This window comes from Oncorhynchus gorbuscha, linkage group LG11 (assembly GCF_021184085.1).
Source record: "Oncorhynchus gorbuscha isolate QuinsamMale2020 ecotype Even-year linkage group LG11, OgorEven_v1.0, whole genome shotgun sequence".
In the NCBI taxonomy this organism is placed as follows: domain Eukaryota; kingdom Metazoa; phylum Chordata; class Actinopteri; order Salmoniformes; family Salmonidae; genus Oncorhynchus; species Oncorhynchus gorbuscha.
In genome coordinates this window covers 43,417,973-43,437,794 of record NC_060183.1, presented here as the reverse complement: position 1 = coordinate 43,437,794, position 19,822 = coordinate 43,417,973, and the positions used below count along the sequence as shown (strand labels likewise).

The following is a 19,822-nucleotide window of genomic DNA, read 5'->3' as shown; positions in this document are numbered from 1 at the left end:
TTTATTTTTAATACATTTTCAAAAAATGTCTCACTTTGTCAGTATGGGGTATTGTGTTTAGATTGATCAGGAAAAATGTGTTTAATCCATTTTTAGAAAAAGTCTGTAATGTAACAAAATATGGAAAAGGGGTCTGAATACTTTCCAAATGCACTGTATGTGGAGGCAGTGAAAATAGCAGAAGGAGTGAGTAGAGAGGAGATGGTAGTGGATGCCATGCAGGAGATGGATCCTGACCCATTAATAGTGAAGAAGGTGGACTTTGTTTCGTTTATAGCGCAAGTCGTAAATTGCACTAGTCAAACTAATAAAAAATCAAAACCTGTGGAGAGATCTGAATAGTACAGTTTGTTACTTTTATTTGAAATTCAAGGTAGTAGTGCGAATTTGGTTAGTGTTCTTGTTTTTGGTAATTAGTATGAATTTGTTCATCCAAAACATAATTTGTTTTTCTGGGTATTTTTTACTACCCCGTTCAATACATAATACTCTCCATTACTCTGTTTTTGTATCGGTATTAGCACAGTATACATGATCCCAAATCTAGCTCCAAGTCGTCGGAAATTTGGAAACACTCAAAAGTAGATTGTGCTGATTTACTGGCACATTAAACCACGTTGCGTGCCGTAGTTTAAAGAACTCTGTGGGTAGTACTAAAAACAATGACAATGATATCAGAATTATTCTATTTTACAGTAATGCACCTTCACCATTATCATTACTATTTAAACAATAAAAATAAACCGGTGTGCGTGTGCTTGTTTATGTAATCCGATAAATATTGTGGCGTAACAGCAAGCAGGTCAGCTACCAGGAGGAGACTAGTCGAGGCCTGGTGACAGACGGAGTCTAAATCACGAGGCGATGGCTCCCTCTGCTGGACTTGCCAGGTCTCGACGGCTCTCGGGCCAGGACTAATTGGGGCTGATTGTGGTTGGTGAGTAATCAAGGGGCTGATTTCTCACCAGCTGGACGAGTCCCATAAAGTTGCCAGAAGGTCAGCACACCGGGAAGGGACTGGGGGAAGAGAGGTTACTCCTGTTAAGTCGTGCTCAGTCCCAGGGATAACGAAGGGAGCTCAGTTTTGTTCCCCACAGGATACAGCAAAACCCGGAGCCCAGAAGACGGTATTCCGGAGAGGGTCTCCTCCAGGAGACCTATTATTTTAATTTGGTTTGTTATTTAAATAAACATCCTTGAATCCGAGCTAATCCAACTCTGTCCGTGTCTGATCTGTGTAAACGTCTTGACCAAAACCCTTGGTCTGCCACAATATGCATTTTAAATTTAGAATCCAACTTCTGTATAATCCAAACTATGGCTAAAGCCCACTTTGTTCGTGTCGGGGAAATGAAATGTACATTTATTTGTATATTTCTCCAGTGCCCTTTAAAAAAATAGCAATATATATTTTTTATATATTCCCTCCCCCCTTAACAATTTTAATCTGCTTATGTGTACCTTTTCCAGGTCCAGCCATAGTCTCCACTATTTTTTTAAACCTTTATTTAACTAGTCCAATGCTCTAACCACTGGGCTACCTGTCACTCCATTGTACACCAAGGGACTTTTATCAGGGCCCCTTGGAAGTCCAAATTAATAGATAAAGAGAACTGATCATCACAGTGTCTTTGACCTGACATGATATAAAGAGGTATGGGATTTATTTCATACTCCTGTCCAGAGGCTGTCAACCTGCCAGTCTCTGAGTCACCACTTTGTGGTACATGATGAAGAGAAGCAAGATGACAACGCAGTCATCTAAGAAGCTTTGCAGGCCGAACAGGACCTTAAGCAAGACGTCCAGCGAAGTGGCCAGGTAGACCAGACACAAATATGGGTACAGGACATCCAGTAGTTGGCCCCCCATGGAGAACATCTCCCCGAAGGCGTGGCACAGCAGCGTGGGGATGTCCCGCAGTCGATCCACGAGAGATCTGGGCTGGCCTGAGAACCACCGATTATAGTCCTTGAGATCCTGCAAGATGAGTATCAGCTCAGCCTGCCTATCCTGAACCTGCTGCAGTGAGGCGTGGTCTTGGAAGAGCAGGAAAAGCAATGAGTTTCCTGCTCTGACTGAATCTGAGGGACACATTATATACTGAATCAAGTGCTCTCAGGGTAGTGGTTGAGGCCTGCATATATATAACATAACTAAAATCTAAAACTGCCAGTAATGTACATCATACCAGCTCCTTCCTGGACTCCAGAGAAAAACAAACCTTATGCCGGTAATAATAAACCTATTCTCAGCTTGAGCTTCCTTATCAAGTTCTCCACATGCACAGTGAAACCCAAATATTTGTACACTTTGACTTGCTCTATAGTATGTCCAGCCAATGTAGCAATGATATGATGAGTAACATGCCTGGCATTTGAAAAGATCATGCATTTTGTTTTACCCGAATTCAGAACCAGATTTAAATTATACAGATTCTATTGTATGATGTTAACTGCTCTTTGGGTATTTTCAAAAGCTAAAGATAAACTACTACCAATTGAATGAAGAATAGTATCATCTGCATAAAAAGGAACATCCGCTGTTTCAATATGATCCCCAATGTTGTTGATATACAAAATGAACAACAGTGGGCCCAAAATAGAAACTTGTGGAACACCTGAGCACAACTCTTTGTACTCAGATTTACAACAATCCGCTATTACACATTGTGTACAATTTGATAGGTAATTTATAAACCAATCTAGACCACGACCAGAAAATTCCACAACATTTTAACCGTTGCACTAACACAGCATGGTTCACGGTGTCAAATGCCTTCGACAAATCAATAAAGACAGACATACACAGTGGATGTCACAGTGGATGTCATTTAAAACCTTCAATGATGCTGAAACAATGCTGTGGCCAGACCTGAAACCTGATTGCATTCCATTTAAGATGTTGTTTTCTTGGAGGTAGGCCTTCAGCTTCCTACTAAACTAAGGACTCCAGTACCTAAGATAGTACAGACAATTTTGATATGGGTCGATAGTTGTCAAGTGTTAGTCCACATCCCTACATTGGTTTTCATCTATTACACCCATTCATATCCTGTACTACATATCCATTGGTATTATGATAGTGTGGGTGAGATAGAGAGATTGTAAATCAAAGAACCCGTCCACAGTCATGCAAAAATGGGCTGCAGATTCCTGGATGGGGGTTGTCCGAGTAGAATCCCTTTAGGTGCCCGTTATCCCAGTCCCCGCGTAACCTGCGGGAGACAAAATAAGCACCAGTTTAATGAATGTAAGTCTTTCCGCTTCAGTTTAATAACATTGAGCCTAATAGAGATTTATCAATTTATCAATTGAATATAATATTTTGTATGTAATATTATTTAAATCTTGTGTTGAAACTGTGCAGGTTAAAAGACAGCAGCTTCCCCCCTGATCCATTTCTGGGTTGATAAGTAAAGGAGAATAATGAGCAACATTACATTTCATAATGGTGGGAGCAAGTTTGCAAGACAAATATAACCATTTCCATGCCAGTGGTGGTGGTGTAACAAACCACCAAATAACACCCTTGTAGTACATAGGCTACAACAATGCATTCAAATCAAATGTATTTATGTAGCCCTTCTTACATCAGCTGATATCTCAAAGTGCTGTACAAAAACCCAGCCTAAAACCCCAAACAGCAAGCAAGGCAGGTGTAGAAGCACGGTGGCTAGGAAAAACTCCCTAGAAAGGCCAAAGCCTAGGAAGAAACCTAGAGAGGAATCAGGCTATGAGGGTTGGCCAGTCCTCTTCTGGCTGTGCCGGGTGGAGATTATAACAGAACATGGCCAAGATGTTCAAATGTTCCTAAATGACCAGCATGGTCAAATAAAAATAATCACAGTAGTTGTCGAGGGTGCAGCAAGTCAGCACCTCAGGAGTAAATGTCAGTTGGCTTTTCATAGCCGATCATTAAGAGTATCTCTACCGCTCCTGCTGTCTCTAGAGAGTTGAAAACAGCAGGTCTGGGACAGGAAGCACGTTCGGTGAACAGGTCAGGGTTCCATAGCCGCAGGCAGAACAGTTGAACCTGGAGCAGCAGCATGGCCAGGTGGACTGGGGACAGCAAGAAGTCATGCCAGGTAGTCCTGAGGCATGGTCCTAGGGCTCAGGTCCTCCTAGAGAGAGAAAGAAAGGGAGAAAGAGAGAATTAGAGAGAGCATACTTAAATTCACACAGGACACTGGATAAGATAGGAGAAGTACTCCAGATATAACCAATTCTCTCTTCATACAGGCTACTAGTAAAACAAATTATAGAAGAGGTATACATATTCATGTAACAAAAACCCATAGACTAGCTACCACAGGAGCTACAAATAGTTAGGGTGAATTGGGCAGGCTAGTGCTGAGCTAGTTAGCGGTTAGTATTCGACAGTCAAATACAAACGTCATATAATATAACTTGTTAAAATACATATAATTGGTGTGTCTCATATGTACACATGAAAATACAAAAAAATATGAGCAATTAAAACCATTAGGAGCTAAAAACATGCATGATAAAAATGTAAATCATTGCAGCCACCATTTTGTCTCACAGGCTTAAATGCAAAGCAAGCCAACGGCAAGCCTGGCTTTATAGAGTACCACAGTTTGAGTCATAATACCCATAAAACCTAGCGGTCAAACAGGGTATTGGTTCCAATAGTTTTTCCACCATTCATTTTTCCCATAGGGGACTTTAGAAACACTTAAAATAAGGGCTGTGTTTCGTTTCAGGTTACGATTGCGTGACATTTGACAACCGTGTAAATTTCTCTAGGTCAAGGTGACTTTTATCAATATAATTTGCCTGTATTTACCCCCCAAAAATGAAATGCTAATTAGCTGCTAATGTGGCTATCATAAATAACTACAAATGCCATGGATGATCTGGACGAGACTCAAGGCAACGGTAAGAATCTCTGGGTTAACTATCTAATGTTAGCTAAACATAGTAATTCATAAATTGTCAAAATTTCTTTAAATGGGCAATTCTGTGAACTGTCTTTTGCAAGTTTTAAAATGATGCAATACATGTTAGGTGTCAGCTAGAGATGACGTGCAGGAGCTTGCAGGGATTTGTAGTTTTGCATGGTCTACTTTGATCCTAATTAGCATTTTCAAATCTGAGAGTGAGTGGAGCCAAATATATTGATAAAAGTCACTTTGTCCGAGAGAGATTTACATGGTTATCAAAACCTCACGCCGGGGTAAAGCCTACATGAAACACATCCCTTATTTTAAGTGTTTCTAAAATCCCCTATGGGAAAAATGATTGGAACAATTTCCCTGTTTGACCTGTTTTTTTGCTGGAGTCAGGTAGTAGATGTGCTTATTAGCACAAAGACTTTCAAAGGCTCTGAAACAGATATGGCGTTTTTTTCTTCTTTGAGTTTTATTGGCAGACTACAATTAATAAGGTGTATTTACGCCACCTACTGTACAGGGTACTTTGCGGAACTAAAATGAGAAGAAAAAAGGTCCGTTGTCACATTCAGACCCTTTTTGCCAGGCAAGCAGAAGGGTGCAGAGGAGAATTTGATGTGATGGCAAAGACCAGTCTAGTTAAACCTTTTTCTTTTATCACTTGCTCCACCTCGTTCTCCACCCATGTGATCCTTTTAGATTCCAGAGATGTCAGAAGGACCATTGGGGGTCCATTAAGTCTCATCTTCTTTCTCTGTACTTTTCTCCTGTCATCCCTCTCTCTCGCCGACTCCCTCTCTCTCGCCGACTCCCTCTCTCTCGCCGACTCTCTCTCGTCAAGATCCTCTCTCGCCGACTCCCTCTCTCTCGCCGACTCGCCGACTCTCTCTCTCGCCGACTCCCTGTCTCTCGCCGACTCCCTGTCTCTCGCCGACTCCCTCTCTCTCGCCGACTCTCTCTCGTCAAGATCCTCTCTCTCGCCGACTCCCTCTCTCTCGCCGACTCGCCGACTCCCTCTCTCTCGCCGACTCCCTCTCTCTCGCCGACTCCCTCTCGTAACTCCGATCCTTCGTCCTTCTGTTCACCTGATTTAGAATTCCTCACAATCAAATGTCGACCGCATTATCTTCCAAGGGAATTCTCTTCGATTATAATCACAGCCGTATATATACCCCCCCAAGCAGACACATCGATGGCTCTGAACAAACTTTATTTGACTCTTTGCAAACTGGAATCCATTTATCCGGAGGCTGCATTCATTGTAGCTGGAGATTTTAACAAGGCTTATCTGAAAACAAGACTCCCTAAATTTTATCAGCAACCAGGGCGGGAAAAACCTTGGATCATTGCTATTCCAACTTCCGCGACGCATATAAGGCCCTGCCCCGCCCTCCTTTCGGAAAAGCTGACCACGACTCCATTTTGTTGATCCCTGCCTACAGACAGAAACTAAAAACAAGAAGCTCCCGGGCTGAGGTCTGTTCAACGCTGGTCCAACCAATCTGATTCCACACTCCAAGACTGCTTCCATCACGTGGACTGGGATATGTTTCGTATTGCGTCAGACAACAAATACGCTGATTCGGTGAGCGAGTTCATTAGAACGTCCGTTGAAGATGTCGTTCCCATAGCAACGATTAAAACATTCCCAAACCAGAAACCGTGGATTGATGGCAGCATTCGCGTGAAACTGAAAGCCCGAACCACTGCTTTTAATCAGGGCAAGGTGACCGGAAACATGACCGAATACAAACAGTGTAACTATTCCCTCCGCAAGGCAATCAAACAAGCTAAGCGTCAGTATAGAGACAAAGTAGAATCTCAATTCAACGGCTCAGACACAAGAGGTATGTGGCAGGGTCTACAGTCAATCACGGATTACAACAAGAAAACCAGCCCAGTCACGGACCAGGATGTCTTGATCCCAGGCAGACTAAATAACTTTTTTGCCCGCTTTGAGGACAATACAGTGCCACTGACACGGCCCGCAACTAAAACATGCGGACTCTCCTTCACTGCAGCCGACGTGAGGAAAACATTTAAACGTGTCAACCCTCACAAGGCTGCAGGCCCAGACGGCATCCCCAGCCGCGCCCTCAGAGCATGCGCAGACCAGCTGGCTGGTGTGTTTACGGACATATTCAATCAATCCCTATCCCAGTCTGTTGTTCCCACATGCTTCAAGAGGGCCACCATTGTTCCTGTTCCCAAGAAAGCTAAGGTAACTGAGCTAAACGACTACCGCCCCGTAGCACTCACTTCCGTCATCATGAAGTGCTTTGAGAGACTAGTCAAGGACCATATCACCTTCACCCTACCTGACACCCTAGACCCACTCCAATTTGCTTACCGCCCAAATAGGTCCACAGACGATGCAATCACAACCACACTGCACATTGCCCTAACCCATCTGGACAAGAGGAATACCTATGTGAGAATGCTGTTCATCGACTACAGCTCGGTATTTAACACCATAGTACCCTCCAAGCTCGTCATCAAGCTCGAGACCCTGGGTTTCAACCCCGCCCTGTGCAACTGGGTACTGGACTTCCTGACAGGCCGCCCCCAGGTGGTGAGGGTAGGCAACAACATTTCCACCCCGCTGATCCTCAACACTGGGGCCCCACAAGGGTGCGTTCTGAGCCCTCTCCTGTACTCCCTGTTCACCCACGACTGCGTGGCCACGCACACCTCCAACTCAATCATCAAGTTTGCGGACGACACAACAGTTTTAGGCTTGATTACCAACAACGACGAGACGGCCTACAGGGAGGAAGTGAGGGCCCTCGGAGTGTGGTGTTAGGAAAATAACCTCACACTCCTTGTCAACAAAACTAAGGAGATGATTGTGGACTTCAGGAAACAGCAGAGGGAACACCCCCCTATCCACATTGATGGGACAGTAGTGGAGAGGGTAGTACGTTTTAAGTTCCTCGGCGTACACATCACAGACAACTGAATTGGTCCACCCACACAGACAGCATCGTGAAGAAGGGGCAGCAGCGCCTCTTCAACCTCAGGAGGCTGAAGAAATTCGGCTTGTCACCAAAAGCACTCACAAACTTCTACAGATGCACAATCGAGAGAATCCTGTTGGGCTGTATCACCGCCTGGTACGGCAACTGCTCCGCCCACAACCGTAAGGCTCTCCAGAGGGTAGAGAGGTCTGCACAACGCATCACCGGGGGCAAACTACCTGCCCTCCAGGACACCTACACCACCCGATGTCACAGGAAGGCCATAAAGATCATCAAGGACAACAACCCGATAATAACCACCCGAGCCACTGCCTGTTCACCCCGCTATCATCCAGAAGGCGAGGTGCAAAATGCATACTTATAGAAGGTGTCTGTTGTGCTTGTATGCCCATAGCTGCCATCAATAGGCAAAATCTGTAAGGCATTTGACTAATTATTATGATTGATTAAAAGGAGGAAGAACACAATTCAATTGTTTGCGTCGCATAAGACTCTCCTAGGCCTGCTACTACTTACCTTGAGCTAAGGAAAATAATCATTGTAGAACAGATTTGTTCCTATAAAATAAACAGCTACAGAACCTGATATTTGACCCAACGTGTGAAGCCTACAGCACAGGGGTATGCAACTTTTACCCTATGACAAAGGCTTCCCACACTCAGTCACCTGAACCCCAAAGGGCTGCACATCTTCTTTTTATTCCCCTGCCCTACAAAGTTGATTCAAATAATCATCCAGGTTTGTTAATCTGAATCAGCTGTGTAGTGTTAGGACAAAAACCTAAATGTAAGGCTACTGTTCAATTTTAGAAGGGTGCTCCTCCATCACCGCTTTTATCCATTTATGTCAGGGGCCATGGACCGGTACACATCAGCTCAGGTTAATAGAACTCCCTCATTAGCAGCACAACAGCCTTTCACAGGTGAAAAGCATTAATTACCCAACCGTCTACAATTTTAGCCCAGACAGAGAGAAAGATATTGGCCTCTAATGGCCAAAATGCTGCATTTGCATGCACTTTCACAATTTGAATGTAGTCAACTGGGTGGGACTACCAACTTCATTGGCTGAGCCCTACTGGTGACCCTGTTGAAGTCATGTCCAATCGGGTCATCAGAAGGGCTCAGACAATTGTGAAGAAGAAATGTTACTACTTTAATATGAAGATAGCCTCAATGGCGTTGCCCATGCTGTCACAGACACTATATTGGCACAGATACGTAGTCTTTTATCTTTTTATGGCTGGGGGCAGTATTGAGTAGCTTGGCTGAATAAGTTGTCCAGAGGTGCCCAGAGTAAACTGCCTGCTACTCAGTCCCAGAAGCATATTATTAGTATATTTGGATAGAAAACACTCTGAAGTTTCTAAAACTGTTTGAATGATGTCTGTGAGTATAACAGAATAGACATGGCAGGCAAAAATCTGAGAAAAAATCCAACCAGGAAGTGGGAAATCGGATGTTGGTCGTTTTTCAACTCATTCCCTATTGAAGACACAGTGGGATATTGGTCATGTTGCGCTTCCTAGATGTCAACAGGCTTCCACTAGATGTCAACAGTCTTTAGAACCTTGTTTGATGCTTCTACTGTGAAGTGAGGGCGAATGAGAGGGGAATGAGTCAGAGGTCTGGCAGAATGCCTTGAGCTCGTGATGCTCGTTCACATGAGGGCGACCTCTGTTCCATCGCAATTCTACAGACAAAGGAATTCTCCGGTTGGAGCATTATTGAAGATTTATTTTAACACGCTTCGTGAGATTGGATTTGTTTACAAAACTCGCTAACAAAAGTAGCTATTTGAACATAAATGATGGACATTATTGAACAAAACAAACATTTATTGTGGAACTGGGATTCCTGGGAGTGCATTCTGATGAAGATCATCAAAGGTAAGTGAATTATTTATAATGTTATTTCTGACTTCTGTTGACTGCACAATATGGCAGATATCTTTTTGGCTTGTTTGGGCTCTGAGCGCCGTATTAACATTATTGCATGGTTTGCATTTCCGTAAAGGTTTTTTGAAATCTGACACAGCGGTTGCATTAAGCAGAAGTATATCTATATTTCTGTGCATAACAATTTTATTTTCATCAACATTTATTATGAGTATTTCTGTAAATTGATGTGGCTCTCTGCAAAATCACTGGATGTTTTTGGAACAACTGAACATAACGCTCCAACGAGATTTTTTTTTATAAATATGAACTTTATCGAACAAAACATACATGTATTGTGTAACATGAAGTCCTATGTGTGTCATCTGATGAAGGTCATCAAAGGTTAGTGATTAATTTTATCTCTATTTCTGATTTTTGTGACTCCTCTCTTTGGCTGGAAAAATGACTGTGTTTTTCTGTGACTTGGCTGACCTAACATAATCGTTTGTGGTGCTTTCGCCGTAAAGCCTATTTGAAATCGGGCACTGTGGTGGGATTAACAAGAAGTGTATCTTTAAAATGGTGTGAAATACTTGTATGTCTGAGGAATTTTAATTATGAGATTTCTGTTCTTTTGAATTTGGCGCCCTGCACTATCACTGGCTGTTGTCATATCGATCAGCCCTAAGAAGATTTATCTATCTCTATGAGGCAAGACAATTGTCATTCAGGATTAAAAGGTGACTGCACTTCCTGATTTGGCCTTAGCTGTGTTCGAATACTCGCACTAACTGTACTGTTTGTGACATGATTTGAGTATTTAGTATGCTTATTGGTCATAGTATACCCGTATAAATATATCATATTATACCTGTATACCTCTGGCCCTTCTTTGGACACTGTGTTAACTAACCTCCAGATGAGCTTCAATGCCATACAACTCTCCTTCCGTGGCCTCCAACTGCTCTTAAATGCAAGTAAAACTAAATGCATGCTCTTCAACCGATCGCTGCCCGCACCTGTCCGCCCGTCCAGCATCACTACTCTGGACGGTTCTGACTTAGAATATGTGGACTACAAATACCTAGGTTTCTGGTTAGACTGTAAACTCTCCTTCCAGACTCACATTCAGCATCTCCAATCCAAAAGCCCCATTTACTACCCACCACTGCAACCTATACGCTCTTGTTGGCTGGCCCTCGCTTCATACTTGTCGCCAAACCCACTGGCTCCAGGTCATCTACAAGTCTCTGCTAGGTAAAGCCCCGCCTTATCTCAGCTCACTGGTCACCATAGCAGCACCCACCCATAGCACACGCTCCAACAGGTAAATCTCACTGGTCACCCCCAAAGCCAATTTTTCCTTTGGCCGCCTTTACTTCCAGTTCTCTGCTGCCAATGACTGGAACGAACTGCAAAAATCACTGAAGCTGGAGACTCAGATCTCCCTCACTAAGCTTTAAGCACCAGCTGTCAGAGCAGCTCACAGATCACTGCACCTGTACATAGCCCATCTGTAAATAGCCCATCCAACTACCTCATCCCCTTGCTGTATGTATTTATTTATCTTGCTCCTTGGCACCCCAGTATCTCTACTTGCACATTCATCTTCTGCACATCTACCATTCCAGTGTTTAATTGCTATATTGTAATTACTTCGCCACCATGGCCTATTTATTGCCTTACCTCCTCTCCTTTATCCTTTCCTTATTTGCACACACTGTATATAGACTTTTTCTACTGTATTATTGACTGTATGTTTGTTTATTCCATCTGTAACTCTGTTGTTGTATGTGTCGAACTGCTTTGCTTTATCTTGGCCAGGTTGCAGTTGTAAATGAGAGCTTGTTCTCATCTAGCCTAACTGGTTAAATGAAGTAAAAAAATAGAAAAAAATAAAAATACTATGGATATATTTAGTATGCCAAATGTTCCAGGATATCGTACATAATTTGCCAAAATATGAGGAATACACGAAGAGGACACTATTTCCGTACTTTAGGGCCAATAATGCAATTCTTCAAGAAATGGGCGTGGCTTCACATCATTTCCAGATTTGTTGAAAATGGCGTAAAATATGCAGTCGAAGTACAACGAGCGGATTCACATTCATTGCTTTAACTAATTATGACAAATATTAACAAAATGTTGAGCAATGTAATAAAGTAATTACTTTTTAAATAAGTTAACTTACACGTTATATTGGCTGACAATTTGTTAGCTACACTGGTCTTACGAACCACATAGCGTATCAGTACAGCAGTATGTACCGGTATGTTGGCTACTTCTAGATCAAACTTGACAATATACTAACTATAGGCTATCTAACTAACTACCCAATGTTTGATGTGATTATTCCCGTCATTCTGAGCTTAGCTAAATGGTATAGTCATTGTGCGTTCTCAATGGACATTTGGGTGCTTTCGTAAATTCGCTCTGGCTGTCTACTCTGCTCTGAATTTACAAACAGACAATCTGACAACGCTCTGAATTCATGAAAGCATACTGTTTGTTTACAGTATACTAAAATGAACTAATAATATATAGTATGCAGTATATACTCATTAAGTATGTAGTATACAGTATGTTAGTATGGGTATTCGAGCACAGCTCTTGTTTTTCATCAATGCTCATTAAGAAATGCTAGCGGCCATGACTGAAGGCAAACAAGAATTGTCTTGGGGTGTGGTTTGATGTGGGTGTTTCTTCGATGTGTTTTTATCATTCAATTGCAATAAACAAGTGCAGTAGTGAAAACATAAGGTAAGCCAGCTTTGCTGTAGAAAACAAAGTTTTGAAGTTGAGGACTTCTCCCGATGAGCATTGATACCAGAGCAGGCTCATTTGGGCTACAGTTTGAATCACAACGTACCAGATGAGTGCGGAATCTGACTTTGGACATTGAATTATTATTATTTAAAAAATGTCGTGTTCGATCATAACATTCGGTTTCGGAAGTGAATGTAGTTGGTGGATCTACACATCTGTAATGAGGTAGGCTGTGCAGGTAGCCCAGATGAGAGTACGTCTGAGATGGGATGAAGGTGAAAGGATCAGTGATGAGTCTACCTACAAGACTGTACACATTTTTTGGTGGAAAATGTTCAGAAAAGGAGACAAGGGTGGATTTGCCACAGATGGGGACATAGATGGAAGGGGAGAATCTAGAAGAACAAACAGGCAGGGAGAAGAGGTACAGGAGAACAAAGTAGTAGTGTTTAAAAAAAAATCTGAGACAACCAGTAAAATGTTACATCTGATAACTTTGTCAGATGTACAGTGGTTCTTACTTTTGAAAGTTTTGAGCTTATGCAGTCACCGTTTGTGGTAGATGGTGGCAGATTGTGGTAAATTGAGTCTTGGCTGACACTTAAATAACGTGCCATAGAATTATGCGGAACCACGCAAGATGTGCTGCAGAATGCCTTAGGCTTATACGGTTCCAAAAAAGGACCGCAAAAAACATATGAAATAGGTTGTTCCAACCTGTAAACGAACCGTATGCTTTCAGTCGCGTGTACTAGCTCTTCACCTGTCAACCGGAAGTTGATGATGTTGTTATGCAATCTCTTGCTAGATAGTTAGCATAACAAGTTAGACATTTTACGACTTCAGGTGTATTCTTCAATTCAATCTGGAGAACCAGATGGGCATGGTTTGCACATTTGCTGATATTCCATTGGTTCTACTGTGCTTGGCAAGCTCAATTAAGTGTAACAAATACAGAACCCATGTCTGATGGGTACCTGTCTTTTGCTCCCACACCTCCATGAGTGTTTCTCTAACGGAACAATGACTGCGCTGGCGGTGAAGGTGGAGTCTGCTCCCGGTCTGACCCCTGGTCAGCTGACCCTGAGCGACCCCGCCTGTGGTCCCACCTGGTCCCTGCAGCGTACATTGGAACATGTAAATCTAGTTTAGAAAATATGGCAGCCATGTTTGTCAAGCAAGAACTCCCTAATCCCAGAATGCCGCTCACTGCGCCCGTTTCCTGAGTTCTTAACTTAGTTTGGCCACTTCACATGTGACAAATCTTTGTACTTGTTACGGCGTACACATGACAAGTAGTTTACAGTTAACTAATCATAAAGCCAATACAACCGTAGCACAAAGCTAAACAGAATTGCAAGATATAGCTCAATCCATTTTGGGAGGTGAAGTCCTTGGGGGAAGGTATTATGGAGAGGATGATGCAGGAAATATTAATAAGATGGGGAATGTATCAACAATAAATGGCCGGGCAGACAGTTTTTCTAAGCTAAATACCCCTGGAAAGGGGGTCTGATCTGGCAACCCTGAGGTACCATAGTTTACAATCTGATGCCGTGTTCAAATCAACTAACGACTTCAGTGCATTCAAGACAATGGGGGTACTCCAGTTGAGATCACCATAAGTCTGACAGACGCGTACGTGATAACCTGACTGCATTGTATGATGTTAGCTCATATTCAGTACCACCTTCAAAAGTGTTTTACACATGTGTCCATTACAATCTAGGCAAGAATCAGAAAGCATGAATAAAACGCTAAGTACATTATACTTACGGTACGCTACAGTAGAAATGACAACACGTTATGCAGAAAATAAGGCACTTTGACAGGAATGCACGCATGTCCACAGTTAATTGTAAGGAAGGCACTAAATGTGCAAGGACTGTATACTTGATCTGGGGAAGTGCTTGGGCTTTCTTTTGAAGGAAAGCTTGTCCGGCTCATTAAATTCTCAAATAGAAATGGTCTGCAACAGTGAAAAATGGCTACTTTTGTGAATGAATGAGGCAAAATTAGAAGCTGAAACGGCCTATAGAAAATTAGCAGGTAGTGTGCCTTGGTCTGAGGTCAGCGCGGGTTAAATGTCCACATGTTGGAACAGTGAGTACATTCTGACATCACGCGCATAAAATCAACTCCCACTGGGGCGACTGTTGAAGATGTTTGGAACTTGTGTGTGAAAAGGGTAATGTTGGCGTTACCTACACCTTTTTACTCAATGTTATCCTTTTGGTTTGCTACAGTTCAGTGTTGTGCCAAGCTGATGGTCAGTCGAATGGAAATCAAGAGCGGCTGGCAAGCTTGGCTTGCCTTTCCGATTGGTTTCATACAACTGCTCTTAACACTGACTGAATAGTTGTTGGTTTTGGGTTGAATTCAGGCACAAGTGACCTCTTGTGTTTAAAACAGTTATTGCACTAAACCTAAAGGATGGTTCAGATGCCTGTGCAGCATGGATGTTTGAAACTCAATAGGATCAGTTGACAGGATCCCCAGAAGTTGATGCCGCTTTCAATGGAATTTCCTGTCCTAGAGGAATGCGCTAATTGGGAGTTGCTAAACATGAACACGGTCAAGTGTAGCAGCATCTTGCTAAAATTATTTAGCTAGCTAATGATCATATTTAAAAAAAACTACTACATTTTTGATTTGGGTGAGCACTTTGCCACAGATGGACATGCTGGCCTAATTTTTATCTCAATAATTTAAATTGGGTTACTATTGAAAGATGACTTATTTTTCCTACATTGTAATGGGCTACAATGACTTTGACCATGATTATGCATGCTGCAAATGACACTTTATTTTGCGGGTGCCTTTTCAGTATCTGGATGCATGTTACACCAAGCAGTGTAGTGAAGCAACTTTATTTGTCAAAACCATTCATTTGGAGGATCGGGTTAGCAAAATGCTATCAAATCACGCAATTTTACAATTTTTATGAAATGGTATCAAAAACCTACATTTGGCCATGTGGACACGGAGTAACTTTTGCAGCTGTTTATTAAATCAGCAATGTCATAGCAGTTAAAAAAAACCAGGCTGAAATGTTTTGTATATCATAGGAAAATACACAACATTCACATGGCTGTGCACAAAATGGGCAGTTCAGATTTGTCACTTCAGCTGCAACTATATCGTTGTGCAAAATCCTAACCATCGTCTGTCAGTTCAAGTGGATTTGTACTGGTGTGGGCGTTTGTCTCTTAATGTAACGTCTTCAGATTTCACACATTCCTTTTTGCTAATATCTGGCAGTTAAACAGTAAAGGATAAAGATGCAAATAAAGAAAGTCGGCCTAAACTGTCAATGCGTAGGTTGCATCGGGTGTAGAATTGATTTTGTGTGACCAATTTTTCCAACAGCGGAAGAATTGCTCTGGCGCATTTGCATGAAATTCTTGTTTAAAATGAAGTACTTGTGTTGAAAAAATATGACTGCCTTGTTGATGATACCGACTGTCTATTGGGCAACTTTGGTTAAACCACGGTCAATTGATCAATATTCAGGTCACCTGTAGTCTGACCATTCTGGATCATTTAGAATTTTAAGAACCATTTAGAGAGACATCTCACCTCATGTCAATGGAATTGAATATACATGTTTGACATCCGTCATGTAACAAGCCATTGCAGTAGACCAAAATAAATATTGTTGACGGAAAGCCCCTTTTCCGTCAATAAAAATGTACTAAATCAGATTCATCCAGGTCTGATGGGCCAAAAGATCAGAAATTAAAACCAACAAACCACTGACGTGACCTTCAATTATCTGAGGACTGTTTAATTGTTTGCCGACTCTAAATGAATCATGTTAGGATTTGGGGTGCCGAGGAAGCTGTTTTAAAGAGTTACCGTCTCCCGACTTAAACTCTAGATGGTAGAAATGTATTAAATTGATAGTCAACTTATTAACCATTACATCGTATCCTCCTTGCAGCTGCAAAACCCCCAGCCTTATGATTCAGTACTATACAAGTTGGTTTAATTGAATTACTAGCTAACTAAATAACACAGGCTAAACACACAGGTGACACAATATGACGGCTTGTTACAAGGTCCCCCCCCCCCCCCCCCCCCCGTTCCGTAAGGGACACTTATCGTTGATATATTTTTGAATATTTTTGAACTGGCACTAGTTTGGAGTAAAAGTATGAATGTATTTATGTGGGATGCCGCCGTGGAAAGGTAGGTGGTTGGTCTTCTCTCTCTGATTGGCTACATGAGGTCACAATGTCGTTGGTTGTCCGTGGCTCCAATGACTGGTCTTGAACAGAACTACAGGATGGATTTTCCTTTCACTCGTTCTGGAAGATAGGCTAATCAACCCTGTCACTGATTCCTCAGTGGGTGATGATATAGTAGCAGAATGGTCCCACTTAAGTTCATTTTTCTAGGTACTTGTGAGTTTAGGAAAGTTCCAAACATGTAGCTTGCGCCTCACGGTTTTCTGGTCTAATGTTAATTTCTGTTACCATTCCTTTTATGCACTCTGGCCGTTACCATTCCTTTTATGCACTCTGGCCGCCGGGGATGGTTCTGTCAGTCTGACCCGCTCTCTGATGTCCCTCGTGGCATGGCTACTTACTATGCACATTTTCTAGGGGAGTTTCTCTAACACGTTCAAAAGTGAATAATGGAACAATATTTCTAACATAAGACTGGTTAGAGATTAGCTATAGAAAATGAATGTCATATTGGTTTTTATTTTGTGATTATTTTTTTTACTAGAAAAGTGCTCACTCTACAGGTAGGAAGTCTCGAGCCTTTACATTGTATATGAAATATGTTTTTTCAAGACATTCCTTTAGTTCATACTGGAGGGGGAGAAGGAACCCACTTCTGCTGTAAATTGAACTGATTCTCACAGGACAGTCATGACACCACCATAATACTTCTTACACAAAGCGGTTGGGGTTTGCAGCATTTTCTTGTTCCTAACTTAGTCCCTCTCTCCACTGGCAGCTGTGAGAACCCGAGGTTCCATACCGTGTGGTCTTCCACCCGGTGGTAGCTGCCGCCAGGGTCCACTTCCACCCTCACTCACGTCAAACGCTTTGAGGGCAATATGTTTTCCTTCGCCAAGGATGCGGTTGAGCTGAGTGGCCAGGTAACAAAGTTCACCCAACAATCTTTATTGGTTAATTTTGTGAGTGGCAATCATCCCTTTAAAAAAAAAATCTGACGCCATCATATCTTTGATTCCTAGGTCTTTGTCCATTGTGATGTGGTCATCTGTGATGCCAGTAGTCCCTCTGGCGGCCCCTGTAGTGGACAATGTGTGAATCAGGACAACCCGAAATGAGGTAGGTCTTGTTTTATGCTTTTCAGACCCTGGCAGACCATAAGTGAACTAATAGGTTCTCTCTCTCAACAGGTCAAAGACATGTCAAATACCTCTTTGAGGAGCGTAATTTATATGTTTCTTCTGGATACATTCTTTGGGTGTAATGTCTTGTTCTAACATGTCAAATAAAGTGTTCTATATAAAACAATCCTAACCGTTGGAGCTACCTTAATTGTATCTGATTTGCGTTTAACACCATGTCGTAGGCTTGTCATCTGACGTGTATCAATCAACCCTTTTGTAAGCATGGAACTCTGAACCATCCACCGGAGGGAGATAAGTGTTGCACACCAATTTCCTGTCTAGGACAAACAATGGGTGTCAAAACAAAAGCTTTCCAATGTCCAGTAGGATGAACTGACTCAATGTTATAGCAGATGGTGGTTTGCCAAAGTGAGCCCAGCAGGGCTGTGGTTGGTCATTTTCAACTGAAATTACAACTTTCCTTGATACCTCTCACTAGATTGGTTTCCATCCAAATATGGACATTTCTACTTTTAATGATATATAATCATAATTTTAATGATATGCATGTCAATCTCAAATGGGAAGAGCTTGACTTCATCACTACCTGTTTGTGTAAGAAGTGTTGACGAGCTGTCTGCATTCCCCACAATCTCCAAGTCCGAACTACGGAAGGTACAGAGCCATGAATACTTTGCAATCTATTCCGCATCAGGATAAGATTTACACACCGTATTCTGGTTAGAGCACTTTTTAGAAGAAAGTTTTTTTTTCTGGCCGTTTTGAGCCTGTAATCGAACCCACAAAAGTTGATGCTCCAGTTACTCAACGAGTCTAAAGAAGAACAGTTGTATTGCTTCTTTAATCAGGACAACAGTTTACAGCTGTGCTAACATAATTGCAAAAGGGTTTTCTAATGATCATTTAGCCTTTTAAAATTATAAACTTGTATTTTCTAACACAACATACAATTGGAACACAGGAATGATGGTTGCTGATAATGGGCCTCTGTACGCCTATGTAGATATCCCATAAAACATCAGCCATTTCCACCTACAATAGTCATTTTCAACATGAACAAAGACTACACTGTATTTCTGATCAATTTGATGTTATTTTCATGTCCAAAAAAATTGCTTTTATTTAAAAAACAAATACATTTCTAGGTGACCACAAACTTTTGAACGGTAGTGTATAGTATTCATGGAATGCACATTTCGTCACAATATTGTTTTGGACGTTCCTTTTAGGACTGATGACCAACGGAACGTTCTACTCAATGCATTCTTAACGGGCACTGATGAAGGTTTGGTCTGGGGTGCATTACTGTGGCTTGAAAACACAATTACATTTCTAAAGAATGCAAATTAATAGAGGGAAAATCTTTTGTCAAAATATTGATGTCTCCAGATTGACTGTAGTTGCAGTATAACATTAGCTAGCTAGCTAGCTAAGATTGAGTGGAGACCACAGGATTTTTAGCTAGCTAATGTTAGAATTGCTAAGTATTTTTGACAAACATTGCTAGCTAATGACAACATTGTAAATTTGATGACATGATGATGATGACACAGTTCTTTCCTACTAAATAGTTGCTTACTTTAACAATGTCATCGTCTTTCCAAGCCTCTATAGTGTTTTTAGGTGAAACAGTCATTAGCTCTCGTTCCACTTTTGGACATCAACATGGCTGTGGAGTCTGTATAACTTTGATAACATTGGCAACGGTGACCAGAGTGAGGGACGTGCAAAACATGAATTATCAGTAAATCTTGTCTTTACCTTCACCTGAATTTGTAAAAACAAAAGGAATAAGATAAGTGTCATCCCTAAATGATGAATGTTTTGGCTTCAAATAAACTAGCACAGTTACAGTTACACCTTCAGATATGAGTCAATGGCTTCATCTCAAATGTCATCATATTCCCTATATAGTGCACTACTTTTGACCAGAGCCCTATGCACTATA

General features: G+C 41.8%; 1 long non-coding RNA gene across 1 annotated transcript; it reads left to right on the top strand.

The window, feature by feature from the left end:
- The first annotated feature begins 4,848 nt into the window (after positions 1-4,848).
- On the top strand, positions 4,849-17,845 carry LOC124048442. The gene is made up of 3 exons (XR_006841214.1): positions 4,849-4,899; positions 17,508-17,652; positions 17,752-17,845. It is a non-coding gene; the product is annotated as an uncharacterized LOC124048442 (long non-coding RNA).
- Positions 17,846-19,822: the final 1,977 nt, after the last annotated feature.